We start from the raw sequence: 16,095 nt of genomic DNA, 5'->3' as shown, positions 1-16,095 counted from the left end.
TGTTAACAATTACTGGGCACCAGAAAGAATTTGCAATCCAACACCTGCTCAACAAAACAGACAAGTTAAAACTGGAGGAAATTCCTCAGGTAAGAGACCAGTTAATGTACACTCACTGTAGTAGCTGTTGTGCAGTGAAAAATCAGAAAAATCGTTAAAAAATCAGATAGCACAAAAAATGTACATATTTTAACATAGAAACTACAATAAGGGTAAATTATTCAATAAGTTTATGTTGCTAAAATTTTAAATAACAAAAAATCTTTGTATGTTTTCATGACACTTGTCAAAACTTTATTGTTTTCTCAATTTTGACACATTTATGCACTTTAATCTTTGATAGTCCAGAATGTGCTAAAAGGCTTCTAAATCTATTTGTGATAAAGTCATTGTGACTGACTTGATAATTTAAATGTTAAGACTTCCTGACTGATAAGGTGTTGATTGCTGTCAAAACTTCTTAGGGTCAAATATGGCCCTGCCCCAGGGGTCTCATGGTTCATATAGACTTACATAGGGAAAAATTTAGAATCTTCATGTCAATAGCTTACATCATTCAAATTTAGACCACATGTATAGTTTTGAGTGGCAAGATGAACCTTGACATGAGTTGACCTTGATCTTGACCTAGTGACCTACTTTCACATTTCTGTAGCTACAGCCTTCAAATTTGGACCACATGCATAGGTTTGTGTACCGAAAAGAACTTTGACATTGTTATTGACCTAGTGACCTACTTTCACATTTTTGCAGGTACAGGCTTCATATTTGGACCACATGCATAGTTTTTTGTTCTGAAGTAAAATTTGACCTTGGTTTTGATCTGTTGACCTACTTCCACATTTCTCAAGCTACAACCTTCAAATTTGAACCACATGCATAGTTTTGTGTACTGAAATGAACTTTGACCTTGAGATTGACCTAGTGACCAACTTTCACATTTGTGAAGGTACAGATTTCAAATTTGGACCACTTGCATAGTTTTGTGTTCCAAAGTAAAGTTTGGCCTTGATTTTGACCTAGTGACCTACTTTCACATTTCTCAAGCTACAGCCTTCAAATTTGAACCGCATGCATAGTTTTGTGTACCGAAATGAACTTTGATCTTGAGATTGACCTAGTGACCTACTTTCACATATCTGAAGCTAGAGGCTTCAAATTTGGACCACATGCATATTTTTGTGTTCTGAATTGAAATTTGACATTGATTTTTACCTAGTATCTACTTTCACATTTCTCACGCTACAGCCTCCAAATTTGAAGCACATGCATAGTTCTGTGTACCGAAATGAACTTTGACCTTGATATTGATCTACTGACCTACTTTCACATTTCTCAAGCCACAGCTTTCAAATTTGGACCACATACACATTGTTTTGTACCGAAATGAAATTTGACCTTGATTTTGACCTTGAGATAGTCTTGAAATTTTGAACATTCAAAAATGGCTCAGTGGATGGTGCCAAGATCACTCTGTAATCTCTTGTTAGGTTAATAGGTTAACTCATTCTGCCCGCGCGACGCATTAATGCGTCGACCAATTTTTATCTAAATACCGCGTGCCGCTTCTAGGCGGTGTTGTTATCTACATCTGGAAACCGCACGCCGCGTACATGCGTCTTTACAATAATAGCTCTGAATTCCGCATGACGCATTCAGTCGTCACATTTCATTGGTCTTAAATAAAATCTTTTAGTTCTTTCTAACAAGTTGGGTCAATCAATTTTTTTGTTGCGTAACATTTTTAAAACATAGATAAAACCGGATGTTGTGAGAGAAAAAAAACGCTTTGGTTGAAGAAACCTGTAAAAGCGAGCGTCGTTCGAGTTATAATTTGTGATTTCTCGAAGCCTGAAATTTACGGATGATTCTTTATATGATCGAAACATAAAAAATATGAATAAATAAATAAATAGATACCAACAAATATTCATTGAGAAATGACAGTTGAAATAATGCAACCCAAAAGTATATAATTTTTCGCTCGTCGCTATGCGGCAAATACTGCCATCTGCGGGATCAAACAGTTTTACGGCTAAATGAGTTTATTCTCTTTATTATAATTCTTACGTTTTATTACTATAAAATTATCATTTTTCAAATTTAAATCGGTCAAAACTTAACAGAGATAAATATAAAAACATAGCTATGGAGCTAGAAAAGGCGTTGAGTATATTCTTTATAAGTATGGTTAGGTTCTAAACATTTGAGTGCGGAAAAAAGTTGAATTATAAATGATCGGGTATTGTTATGAAAAATACACTTCAGTAAAGACAGACGTACATAATTACCGCACAAAAATAACGTGTAAGTATCATACCGAAATGCAAAACAAAAAGCACACAACACTGCCTGAACAAAACTGATAGAATTGTGGATAATATCATTGAAAAGAAAAGAACTAAAATATTTTCTTTTACATGTAAGATTAAACTATCTTCAACTCATTCACACCAGATCTTTAATTTTTACCTATGCGATATAACAACGCTCATGTGTGTATGAAAAAGTAAAAACATCTTGGTTGGTATCTATCTATTTATTTATTTACTTATTTATTCATCTATTTATTTTGTTGTTAAACTTCGAGACTGTCTCTGGATCTATAGAATAAAGTGTTAATAATAACTCAATTATTTCGACAGCTTGTTTGTGATACTTTAGAAACTCCACAAAGTTGTTTCAAAATTCAAATTTTCATAAACTACATGTACATGTTTTCTGAGAATTAGCCCAAAATAATCTCATTTTCAGCACAACAGTTTCTGTCTAAATTGCTAAACTATTCATTTTATTACATCTTCATATTAAACACTTACGCTATTTTTTTTATGAGAAATAACTTTATTTTGATGCGTTTTGATTGCCTGGATGCGTATAAATGAGTAAAATCAGTGTTAGAAAATGACAGTAATATGTATTTAAAATCATTTTTAAAAATTGTTCATATTTGTTGTTTAAATATGTGCATGATAAAATTTAGCATTTTATAAATGTTGTTTAGCCAAAACAAAATCTGATGAGAGAATACGGTCATTTGTCTTTAATTCAACAGTCTGTTGAAATGACTGTACTACAAAGCTGCATGAAATTAACTTTGTTGCGTAGCTACTTCAATTTTCTTACAAAGGGTGCAAATTCCATACCTATTAGCACATATTTGATGTCATATGTCACTAATTAACAACAATATCCCAAGCAAAAAACTACAAAATCAATGTTATCTCTCAAAACATCTCTCAGTATTCAGGGTAGATTGGCTTATCAGCCTCCTAGGTGGCTGAAAGATAATATCAGCAGAGTAGAAGTGGAGATAACGCTTTAGGGCAGAATGAGTTAAAGGTCAAGGTCAGATTAAACCAGAATGGTAGAACTTTTGTTTACAGTGAGCATATAATTTCTGTCCCTTGTGCAATTACTGAATGCATCAAGGGGTGCATTTCATGTTTGACGAGCTCTTGTTTATGAATTATGTCCCCTTTTACTTTAAATTTAAGGTTGATTTTGATGTATTTTCACTATATCTCAGTTATTACAAAATGGATTTGATTCAAACTTAAAATAGATGTTCCACCTCATCACCCACATCATTTGACACAAGGTGCATAACTCGTGACACCAATTTTTAATGAATTATGCCCCTTTTTACTTAGAATTTAAGGTTAATTTTGATTTATATTCACTATATTTCAGTTACTACTGAATGGTTTTTATTCAAACTTAAAACAGATGTTCCACCTCATCACCCACATCATGTGACACAAGGTGCATAACTCTGACTCCAATTTTTCTTGAATTATGTCCCCTTTTACTTAGAATTTAAGGTTAATTTTGATGTATTTTCACTATATATATCTCATTCTGACTGGCTCCACCCCCTATTTTCAGAGTTATGGCCCCTGAAATTGTCAAAAATACACATTTTCACCTTGTGACACGTCTAGCTCAAAAAGTATTTGATATAGATTCATGAAACCTTGCAGGAGTCTTAATCATGATATGAACTTGCGCACCTCCTATTTTTCATTTGGGTCTGCCCCCAATTTTCAGAGTTATGGCCCCTGAAGTAGTCAAAAATGCACATTTTCACCTTGTGACATGCCTAGCTCAAAAAGTATTTGATATAGATTCATGAAACCTTGCATGAGTCTTAATCATGATATGAACTTGTGCACCTCCTATTTTTTATTTGGGTCCGCCCCCTATTTTTAGAGTTATGGCCCCTGAAATAGTCAAAAATATACATTTTCACCTTGTGACACACCTAGCTCAAAAAATATTTAATATAAATGGTTGAAAACTCGCATAAGTCATTATCATGATATAAACTTGCACACCTCTAATTTTTTGGCTGGCTCCACCCTTTATTTTTAAAATTATGGCCCCTGAAATAGTAAAAAAATGCACTTTTTCACCTAATTTTATACCTAACTCAAAAAGTATTTGGTGTAAATTCAGGAAACCTTGCTGGAGTCTTTATCGTGATGTGACCTTGCACACTTGGCATTCTTCTTGAGAATCTTAGCTCTTTATTTCAGAGTTATGGCCCTTGAAATAGCCCAAATTAGTGGATTTTTTGTTTGTGATGCTCATAGCACAAAAAGAATAGCGCCTAGAATAATGAATCCTTTTCATAAAATGTTTGTTGAGGCTATACCCCATTAAGACTGCAAACATTTGAATTATTGCCACTTATTTGTGACAAATGTACCAGTGGGGGGCACACCCTGTGTCCTACAGACACATTCTAGTTTATATTTACCTCATCCCTCATCCAGGGCACATAATTATACTAGTATTACTTATATGTGGAAGCCCAGGATGAAGTACTCCAAAGACGAGTAAACTTCTTTTTAAGTATTAAGCTTTTTTGACATTTTTATATTATTCTAAGTATTTTTGTAAACCCCCCCTCCCCCCCAATGAGTGGTGGGGACATAAAGATTTGGTTTTGTCCGTCCGTCCGTCTGTCCGTCTGAAGTTCGTGACGCGCCTAGCTCAAAAGTTTCGTCTGGCTCCGCCCCCTATTTTTTTTGAAATAGTCAAAAATGCACATTTTCACCTTGTGACACGCCTAACTCAAAAAGGAATTTGATATAGATTCATGAAACCTTGCATGAATCTTTATAATGATATGAATTTGCGCACCTCCTATTTTTCGTCTGGCTTCGCCCCCTATTTTTAGAGTTATGGCCCCTGAAATAGTCGAAAATGTACATTTTCACATTGTGAAATGCCTAGCTCAAAAAGTATTTGATATAGATTCATGAAACCTTGCATGAGTCTTAATCATGATATGAACTTGCGCACCTCCTATTTTTTTATCTGACTCTGCCCCCTATATTCAGAGTTATGGCCCCTGAAAATGTCAAAAATGCACATGTTCACCTTGTGACATGCCTAGCTCAAAAAGTATTTAATATAGATTCATGAAACCTTGCATGAGTCTTAATCATGATAGGAACTTGGGCAGATCCTATTTTTCATCTGGCTCCGCCCCCTATTTTCAGAGTTATGGCCCCTGAAATAGGTAAAAATGCCTATTTTCACCTTTTGACGCGCCTAGCTCAAAAAGTATTTCATATAAATTGATTAAACCTTGTATGAGTCTTTATCAAGATATGAACTTGCACACCTCCTACTTTTTGTCTGGCTCCGCCCCCTATTTTTTAGAGTTATGGCCCCTGAAATAGTCTAAAATGCACATTTTCACCATGTGACACGCCTAGCCCAAAAAGTGTTTGATATAGATTCATGAAACCTTGCATGAGTCTTAATCATGATATGAACTTGCGCACCTCCTATTTGCTCAAAAAGTATTTAATGTAAATTCATGAAACCTTGCTTGAGTCTTTATCATGATGTGACCTTTCACACTTTTCTTCTTGAGAATCTTTGCACTTATTACAGAGTTATGGCCCTTGAAATAGCCAAAATAGTGGATTTTTTGTTTGTGATGCTTATAGCTCAAAAACTTATGGTCTAGAATAATGAATTCTTTTCATAAAATGTTTGTTTAGGCTAAACCCCATTAACACTGCAAACATTTGAATTATGCCCCTTATTTGTGACAAATGTACCAATGGGGGGCACACCCTGTGTCCTACAGACACATTCTAGTTAAGATTTCTTATGGTTGCCATTCTTCTGTGACAAAACTGTATGGTGGGGGTATGAGTCACTCCTGTGACAGTTCTAGTTAAATCTGAGCATGATAATTTGTACACCAAATCTGAAAGTTAGAAAGACAGTAAATAATTGATTATAAAACTGATGCCTTTTCTGACAAGAAAAGTAAGAAAACAAAATGTCTGTTTTATATTTTACTAATGAATCTCATTCCTAAATTAAGGATATGGAATATCAGCAGTTTGAGAAACATGCAGATTTTTATTTTGGGTTTATATAAATAAATTGGTTATAATTGCATAGGTATAAATTCAGCAGTCCCCAAACACACCCAATATGCTACAAAGACAGCTAGAGAAAGAGGCTACAGTGGATGGCCTGATACAGCCAGTCATACCCCGCAGGAACTCGCTGAAGCTGGTTTCTTTTATGCAGGTGAGCCTTCTTTACAGCCAAAACAGAAATGGACCTGTGCCACTAGCAAAGAATCAAAGCCTTGAAATGTCTGATGGTTGCGGGTTTTTGGTACATTAAATTTATTTCCTGTTTAAGGATAACATGGTGTAATAGGCCTCATTTTCACCAAAAGTTTACATACAACTTGATAATGTAAGCTTTAAAAATGTCAAACGATAGAAATAAGGTGCATATTGACAAGTTATATAGAGACAGAAGTTCTCAAAAATTTCCTTTAGATTACCTCCCCTGATAATTTTGGTTTTTTTATGAGTTATCTCCCCTTAAAACTAGAAAAAAATGATTTTCTCCTTTTCCCTACGGGGAATTTTAGATTTCTTTTTGATATTTATGCCCCACTTTGAAAAAGGAGGGGTATATTGTTTTGCAGATGTCGGTCGGTCTGTCAGGCGGTCGGTCGGTCGGTCGGAATGTAGACCTATCCGTTTCCGGATGATAACTCAAGAACGCTTGGGCCTAGCATCATGAAAGTTGATAGGGAGGTTGGTCATCACCAGTAGATGACCCCTATTGATTTTGAGGTCTGTATGTCAAAGGTCAAGGTCACAGTGACCCCGAATAGTAAAACGGTTTCCGGATTATAACTCAAGAACACTTGGGCCTAGGATCATGAAAGTTGATAGGGAGGTTGGTAATGACCAGCAGATGACCCCTATTGATTTTGAGGTCAGTATGTTGAAGGTCAAGGTCACAGTGACCCTGAACAGTAAAACAGTTTCCGGATGATAACTAAAGAACGCTTAGGCCTAGGGTCACGAAAGTTGATAGGGAGGTTAGTCATGACCAGCAGGTGACCCCTATTGATTTTGAGGTCAGTATGTCAAAGGTCAAGGTCACAGTGACCAGGAACAGTAAAATGGTTTCCAGGCAATAACTCAAGAACGCTTGGGCCTAGTGTCAGGAAAATTGATAGTTAGGTTGGCCATGACCAGCAGATGACCCCTATTGATTTTGAGGTCAGTATGTTAAAGGTCAAGGTCACAGTGACCCTGAACAGTAAAACAGTTTCCGGATGATAACTCAAGAACGCTTAGGCTTAGGGTCACGAAAGTTGATAGGGAGGTTGGTCATGACCAGCAGGTGACCCCTATTGATTTTGAGGTCAGTATGTCAAAGGTCAAGGTCACAGTGACCAGGAACAGTAAAATGGTTTCCAGGCAATAACTCAAGAACGCTTGGGCCTAGTGTCAGGAAAATTGATAGTCAGGTTGGCCATGACCAGCAGATGACCCCTATTGATTTTGAGGTCAGTATGTTAAAGGTCAAGGTCACAGTGACCCTGAACAGTAAAACAGTTTCCAGATGATAACTCAAGAACGCTTAGGCCTAGGGTCACGAAAGTTGATAGGGAGGTTGGTCATGACCAGCAGGTGACCCCTATTGATTTTGAGGTCAGTATGTCAAAGGTCAATGTCAGTGACCAGGAACAGTAAAATGGTTTCCAGGCAATAACTCAAGAACGCTTGGGCCTAGTGTCAGGAAAATTGATAGTTAGGTTGGCCATGACCAGCAGATGACCCCTATTGATTTTGAGGTCAGTATGTTAAAGGTCAAGGTCACAGTGACCCTGAACAGTAAAACAGTTTCCGGATGATAACTCAAGAACGCTTAGGCCTAGGGTCACGAAAGTTGATAGGGAGGTTGGTCATGACCAGCAGGTGACCCCTATTGATTTTGAGGTCAGTATGTCAAAGGTCAAGGTCACATTGGCCAGGAACAGTTAAATGGTTTCTGATCTTCTTGTCCAAAACCATAGGGCCTAGGGCTTTGATATTTGGTATGTAGCAAAATCTAGTGGTCCTCTACCAAGATTGTTCAGATTATTTCCCTGGGGTCAAATATGGCCCCACCCCTAGGGTCACATGGTTTATATAGACTTATATAGGAAAAAACTTTGAAAAACCTCTTGTCCAAAACCACAGGGCCTAGGGCTTTGATATTTTGTATATGACATCATCTAGTAATCCTCTACTAAGATTATTCAAATTATTCCCCTAGGGTCAAATATGGCTCCGCCCTGTGGGTCACATGGTTTACATATACTTATTTACAGTGTGCATATAATTTCTGTTCCTTGTGCAATTACTAAATGAATCAAGGGGGGCATTTCGTGTTCGACGAGCTCTTGTTGTATTAGAATCATATAATACAGCTTTCTATCGCAAAATTTGCTGGAAACTCAAGTTCAGGCCCCAATTTCATGAAAAAACTTAAGTTATTACCTAGTTAAGTCTGTTATTTTAAAATCATGCTATTGCTTAAGCTATTGTTATTCAATGTTGATATTTTTCTATACCAATGTATTTATGGCATGTTCTAATCTCTGGCCTGGCCTGGCCTGGCCCGATGAGCCCAATTTTCCACAGGGCCGGGCCGGGCCAGGCCAGGCCAGGCCAGGCCAGATTTTATTGTACATAGAGAAATGAATGGCATAAAATCTAAATATTCAATTACAGTAGCAGGCAGTATTAACCTGTATTGTTTACTTGCTGCAGGTCAAACAAAATGAGAAACCAGTCCTCTGGAGAATCATTAATTTGCCGTCATTCATCTGATTTGAAATACAGATTTGCACTGAAAAAAATGGTGTAACTAAATGATAACTAACCATTTTTTTCTGTGATCAAATTATTTAAAGTCAACTTTAACACATGGTTTTAAAACTAATGGCTAATTTCATTGATAAGTTTACCTGCTGCAATATAACTGAATATTTGCATGCAGTGAATTCATCTTTTTGGGAATTGTAATTACAGGTTGCGTCCCTGTACTATCCTTAGCTGACCTTTCAACTGTTCAGTTGAACTTTTAATGTGTGTTTGGTTTAGTTAAGCTGATGTTCAATTAATGGAGGAGTAATAAAAATAATATTAATTGTGGGACCTCTAACTCATTGTCAGGGTGTTGGCATTTTAGATTATTGATATTTTTCTTGCACAAAAAATAATGGTGCATTGTATTTATGTTATTTCTAAGTGATATATTTAATGCTAAAAGATGCTCTTGAGCCTGTTTCACAAAACTTTGCAGGATTTTTTCCTACATACTTAGATCAATAAAAAACAATCTTACAAAATTATTTAGTATGTGTATAACCGTAACTACAAAATTTATTTATGGCTTCCCCGCACCATACTATCCCAGATCCTAGAACGGAGATAGCATTACTTTAGAAATTGAAAGTTGTTGTCGGTTAATTAGTATTGGCAGGTGCCACTCATTATTCTTCGCCAATATTTTGTTGTTGTTTTTTCTATATTTTACACCATATTTGTAACTTGACCAAAATAACATGCATAGTTTACCAATGGCACAGTGGCGTAGTGACAAGTTTTCCGACTTTCACACATGTTACCGTGGGTTCGATTTCAATTCAGATTGTTTTCATTAAGTCAATATAATGTTATTTTATTGATACTGTTTTTATTCTTACAACATGTATGGTAATAACTTGTATGTAGAAGAATGTCAAATACTTGTGTATTTCTTTCAATAAATGAACAATAAATCACGATAAGTGACAATTGTCCTGCATTCTAAGTTACAGATGAAATTTTAAAAAAATGATACTGAAAATAGTCAAGCAGGTGTTTCGAACTTACAGTCCCGAGATTGGTAGCTGAATGTTTTGTCAGCACAGCTATATCTGCATGTACGACCTGGCGGTAAAGAAGTGTTTATATTTTATTTGGTTTTCAATATTTACATTTTTTGGGCACCGAATTTTTTTTTAACGGAATCATACAGAATATTCTTGAGTGCTTAAGTTCAATAATTCCGGACAATACTAAAAGACTAAATAATCCTCAATAGACAAAATGAGCCGTGCCATGAGAAAACCAACACAGTGGGTTTGCGACCAGCATAGGTCCAGACCAGTCTTCGCATACGCGCAGTCTGATCAGGATCCATGCTGTTCGCTAAAGGTTTCTCTAATTGCAAAAGGCTTTGAAGCGAACAACATGGATCCTGTCCACACTGCGTGGATGCGCAGGCTGGTGTGGATCCATGCTGGTCGCAAACCCACTATGTTGGTTTTCTCATGGCACAGCTCAAATAATAATAATTAGTTAGGTTAATCAATCGGGGGGGGGGGGGGGAAAGCACACCACCGGTCAAGATTCAATTGAGGTGGAGATCCCCTGATAATAGTCATAACAATTAATCAGGCATCACCTTTAAATTAGACATTATAGTTATGTTAGCTACAGGCTTATTCCCAGGTGTATAATTTTACAGAGTGGGAATTCAGAATGTATTTATATAATGTCTGAAATATCCAAACTTATTCCACAATAAGTTCCAAAAGTCAGATTTTAAAGATGCTATAGAAATCACTTTCACCTTTTACGAAATTGAAATCTATGGCCTGGCCTGGCCTGGCCTGGCCCAGCCCAGTCGAAAATTGGGCTCATTGGTCCAGGCCAGGCCAGGCCGGGCCTGGCCAGGCCAGGCCAGAGATTAGAACATGCCTGTATTTATAGCTAAATTAAACTATGGTTAGCAGTATTTGTCTGCTGTAGTTATTTCAGTCACGCAAATATGACATTTCTATTTAAGCATTTTATAACGAACTTAAGTATTTGCTTAAGTAATTATTTCTTATTTTTATTCTTCATTTTCTGTAAAATTCAGAATTGTTGTGTTTTGATATATGAAATAGTCATGTACGGGTCTGATATAGATGAAAAGGCCAACATTGAAGACACATGAAGGGCAAAAACAAGCATTTCAAATAACAGACTTAGCTAAGCAATTACTTAAGTTTTTTCGTGAAATTGGGCCCAGATTCTCATAATCAAAGAAATTATATATTTCCCATAGGCATCAATGTTAACTTCAATACCGATTATCTTCCCAAAAAATGACAAAATTTGAAAAATCTCTCGGTGAAAACTTTTTAATTTTGAATGTCTTTAAAGTGACCAAATTTCATTTAAATATTACCATCCAGTTACAAGATATGAAATATGGCTATTACACCATGTTATCCTCAAATGCCAGTCTATGAATATACATGAATGAGAAACAAATACAAATTTAATGTGCCTCATATCTAACATGAACTCTGCCTGACCCAGCTTGTGATGTAACCATGGGCTGGAATACTTTATCATTGATTGATGTTATATAATCTAAATGGTCAGTGTGAGTTAGCCTGGGAAGCCGTTGATAATATTTGTGCTTTGTCAGAAGAAATCATACCTAATACCTATGCATTAAAGATCACTTAATTTGCGCTAATTAGTGTTAATTGGCATTCATCGAGTTTCTGATATTATCAACTGTCAATTTGCAGGTATTAAAAAAGTTAGAAATTGTCAAGACTGGATTCCCAGGCTAAGTGTGAGTGGATACAGGTTGAACAAGAACTGCTTGTTCATTGATAATTCATCCGCATTGTTCATGAATGGGACTATTTTGTGTAGCACATAAACATTCTTTGGATGTGATTCGGAATAAAATAAAGATGCTATGATTGTCAGAAATACACTTTAACTTTGGTAGCGGGATAAACCCGCAACCAAAAACCATATATAGTTAACATTATATTAGTACAGTGGGCTATAACCCTTGTTTTCCTCAAGCAATTTCACTGCCACAGGGCTGCATTTCCCAATACCAGTTAACATTTCTACCATGTTTTATTGAAATCCTTGTACACAAATTTTCATAAAACTTTTCTTCCTCGAGCAGTCTGACTGAAATTTGAAGGGCTTTGTGCTCTTACTCTGTTTCAAACCATGCTTTAGATATGGCTCCATACAGACAAAAATAAAAACTGACTAAATCACTGTATATATATAGTCTTCCTTATGCAGTCTGACATTGCAGGATGGAGTTGCCTTACAGTAAATAGCATTTCTACCATGATTTGTTTGAATACTCCAAACCATGTCTTAAATATAAATACTCTGGATGGAAAGACAGTTGTACAAATGGCACCAAAGCTATATCCTTCTGCATTTGGCAGTGGATAAGAAAGGACTTCCTAAGAAAAGAATGACAGACATATGCTACATGAAATGCAGTTACCAACTGGTAGAAGAAATGTGCTACCATATTTATTTGCCTGTAATACAAGAAATAGTCGGTGGTCCATCCGTCTATAGAAGGAATTTGTCCACAGTATTTATCAGCAATTATTTGCCAGATATCTATCAAACCTTGTAGTTATTATCAGTACCAAGCATTGTTGTGCATGTGCGAAGCGTGTTCCATTCACATGATTTTTCACATAGTTATGGCCCTTTATTAATTTCCTTTATTAATGTTTTCTTTATATGTTTCTGGAAAAAATTTATGCGTGCTATTTCTCTGTCCTTATATGCCAGACTTTTATCAAACCTTGTAATTATCATTGGTACTAAGTCAAGTTGTGTATGTGCAAAGCACGTTCCATTTGAATGATTTTTCACATAAGTATGACCCTTTGTTACTTTTTTCTTTATTTGTATGTGGAAAGAATTTGTCCCCACTATTTCTCAGTCATTATATGCCAGACTTTTATCAAACCTTGTTATTATTATCATCGGTACCAAGTGTAGTTGTGCATGTGTGAAGCACGTCCCATTTAAATGATTTTTAACAAAGTTATGGCCTTTTGTTTTAAATATGAATAGAGTTACATTGAAAAAAACTTCTAAAAGTTTCTAACATATTTCATATGCTGTTAAGTATAACTAGTTGATGACCCTTAGTGATTACATGGTCCCTTGACCATGACCTTGACCTACTTTCTTTATTTTTAAGATATTGCCCTAAAATTGGACCACTTGTACAGTTTTGAACACACATCTCAAATTTGACTTTCAGTGACCTTGATTTTGACCTTCTGACCTAATTTCTTATTTTTTAAGGTACAGCAATAAAATTTTGAGATCTTACACAGTTTTGCACAACATGTTTTGTGCATCATTTTGCATTTTCACCCTGTACAATATGCAAATGCAATGTATCATTTTTTTCAATACCCCTGTTCCTCTAACAATAAACTGCTGTCTGGGGGTACCGGGGTATTAATCACCATTAGTGATAGGTCTTGTTACATGAGATCTTGCCAATCCATGCCTTATTACACCAGTATACACATTATTCGACAGGCTTGTACTGACTAGGCACTATGGAAATGACCTGTTTTTTGCTTGCTATGCATAATGCAGCATTTTTTTCACAAAACAAAGTGATTTCTATGCACAGCCACATATTTTATTAAGAGTACAAATGCTGAAGACATGTTTCTAGGAAAGTTTGATTATGCTATTGACATGTATTTGATTTTTATACGCCCATTTGAAAAACGGGACGTATTATGGGAAAGCCCTGGGCGGATGGGCAGGCGGCGTCCACAGACTTTGTCCGAAGCATATCTTCTACATGCATGGAGGGATTTTGATGAAACTTGGCACAGTTGTTCACCATCATGAGACGGAGTGTCATGCGCAAGAACTAGGTCTAAGGTCAAGGTCACACTTAGAGGTCAAAGGTCAAATTCAAGAATGACTTTGTCCGGAGCATATCTTCTTCATGCATGGAGGGATTTTGATGAAAGTCAGCACAATTGTTCATCATCATGAGACGGAGTGTCATGGGCAAGAACCAGGTCCCTAGGTCTAAGGTCAAGGTCACACTTAGAGGTCAAAGGATACAAGAATGAAAACTTTGTCCGGAGCATTTACCCTCAATAAAATATTGGACGAGTTCGATATTGGGTCATCTGGGGTCAAAAACTAGGTCACCAGGTCAAATCGAAGAAAAGCTTGTTAACACTCTAGAGGTCACAATTTTGGTCCAATCTTAATGAAACTTGGTCAGAATGTTACCCTCAATACAATCTTGGACGAGTTTGATATTGGGTCATCTGGGGTCAAAAACTAGGTCACCAGGTCAAATCAAAGGAAAAGCTTGTTAACACTCTAGATGTCACAAATTTGGCCCAGTCTTAATGAAACTTGATCAGAATGTTACCCTAAGTAAAATCTTGGACGAGTTCGATATTGGGTCATCTGGGTTCAAAAACTAGGTCACCTGGTCAAATCAAAGGAAAATCTTTTTAACACTGTAGAGGCCACATTTATGACTGTATCTTCATGAAATTTGGTCAGAATGTTATAGATGTTTATAAAAGTACAAACTACCTTTCAGGTTTTGTTGACTGTGTCCGGTGCTTTTACTGTGGGATAGGTAAGTATCTGTTCAGTATTGGTGATATTTGATAGTACTGGTACATGTTCATGTGCAGGTATGCTGTTCTGATGCTGTTTTTGTGCAGATAAATAGTAGCAATGCATATTTGTTTAACAAACCTGGATCACACTCTGCTTTTTGGACTAGTTATATGAAGAACATCAACCAATACAAGTACAGATGCGTGCATGGAAATTTTATTACTTAGTCATGTTTTATTAATTTATTACTTATTTCGTTTCTTAAGTAAATCTAAATGCATTACAGTAAGATATAATTGGTGCTTTATGTTATAAAGGACTACGTCACTGGACCAAAGATGACACTCCTTGGATAGAGCATGCCAGCTGGTCTCGTAACTGTGTGTTTGTGAAACAGAAGAAAGGGGAGGAGTTTGTTAACCTTGTCCAACTTGCTGTTCACTACTCCCAAGATGTAAGTTGTAATTGTAGGCCTACTAAGTTCATTATTATGCCCCCCTTCGAAGAAGGAGGGGTATATTGTTTTGCAGATATCTGTCGGTCGGAATGTAGACCAATCCGTTTCTGGATGATAACTCAAGAATGCTTGGACCTAGGATCATGAAAGTTGATAGGGAGGTTGTTCATCACCAGCAGATGACGCCTATTGATTTTGAGGTCTGTATGTCAAAGGTCAAGGTCACAGTGAACCTGAATAGTAAAACGGTTTCCGGATGATAACTCAAGAACACTTGGGCCTAGGATCATGAAAGTTAATAGGGAGGTTAGTATTGACCAGCAGATGATCCCTATTGATTTTGAGGTCAGTGTGTTAAAGGTCAAGGTCACAGTGACCCTGAACAGTAAAACGGTTTCCGGATGATAACTCAAGAACGCTTAGGCCTAGGGTCACGAAAGTTGACAGGGAGGTTGGTAATGACCAGCAGATGACCCCTATTGATTTTGAGGTCAGTATGTCAAAGGTCAAGGTCACAGTGACCAGGAACAGTAAAATGGTTTCCAGGCAATAACTCAAAAATGCTTGGGCCTAGTATCAGGAAAATTTATAGTTAGGCTGGCCATGACCAGCAGATGACCCCTATTGATTTTGAGGTCATTAGGTCAAAGGTCAAGGTCACATTGGCCAGGAACAGTTAAACGGTTTCTGATCTTCTTGTTCAAAACCATAGGGCCTAGGGCTTTGATATTTGGTATGTAGCAAAATCTAGTGGTCCTCTACCAAGATTGTTCAGATTATTTCCCTGGGGTCAAATATGGCTCTACCCTGGTGGTCACGGATTATATAGACTTATATAGGAAAAAGATTTGAAAAACCTCTTGT

At 36.6% G+C, this 16,095-nt stretch overlaps 1 long non-coding RNA gene across 1 annotated transcript; it reads left to right on the top strand.

The window, feature by feature from the left end:
• Window positions 1–6,428: 6,428 nt before the first annotated feature.
• On the top strand, window positions 6,429–15,228 carry LOC128553095 (uncharacterized). Its single transcript, XR_008369247.1, has 3 exons — window positions 6,429–6,564; window positions 14,752–14,790; window positions 15,092–15,228. It is a non-coding gene; the product is annotated as an uncharacterized LOC128553095 (long non-coding RNA).
• The last annotated feature ends 867 nt before the right edge of the window (window positions 15,229–16,095 follow it).

The sequence above is a fragment of the Mercenaria mercenaria genome, unplaced genomic scaffold (assembly GCF_021730395.1).
Source record: "Mercenaria mercenaria strain notata unplaced genomic scaffold, MADL_Memer_1 contig_3467, whole genome shotgun sequence".
NCBI classification, from domain to species: domain Eukaryota; kingdom Metazoa; phylum Mollusca; class Bivalvia; order Venerida; family Veneridae; genus Mercenaria; species Mercenaria mercenaria.
Note: the sequence above shows the minus strand (reverse complement) of the source record. Positions and strands in the feature narration are given on the sequence as shown.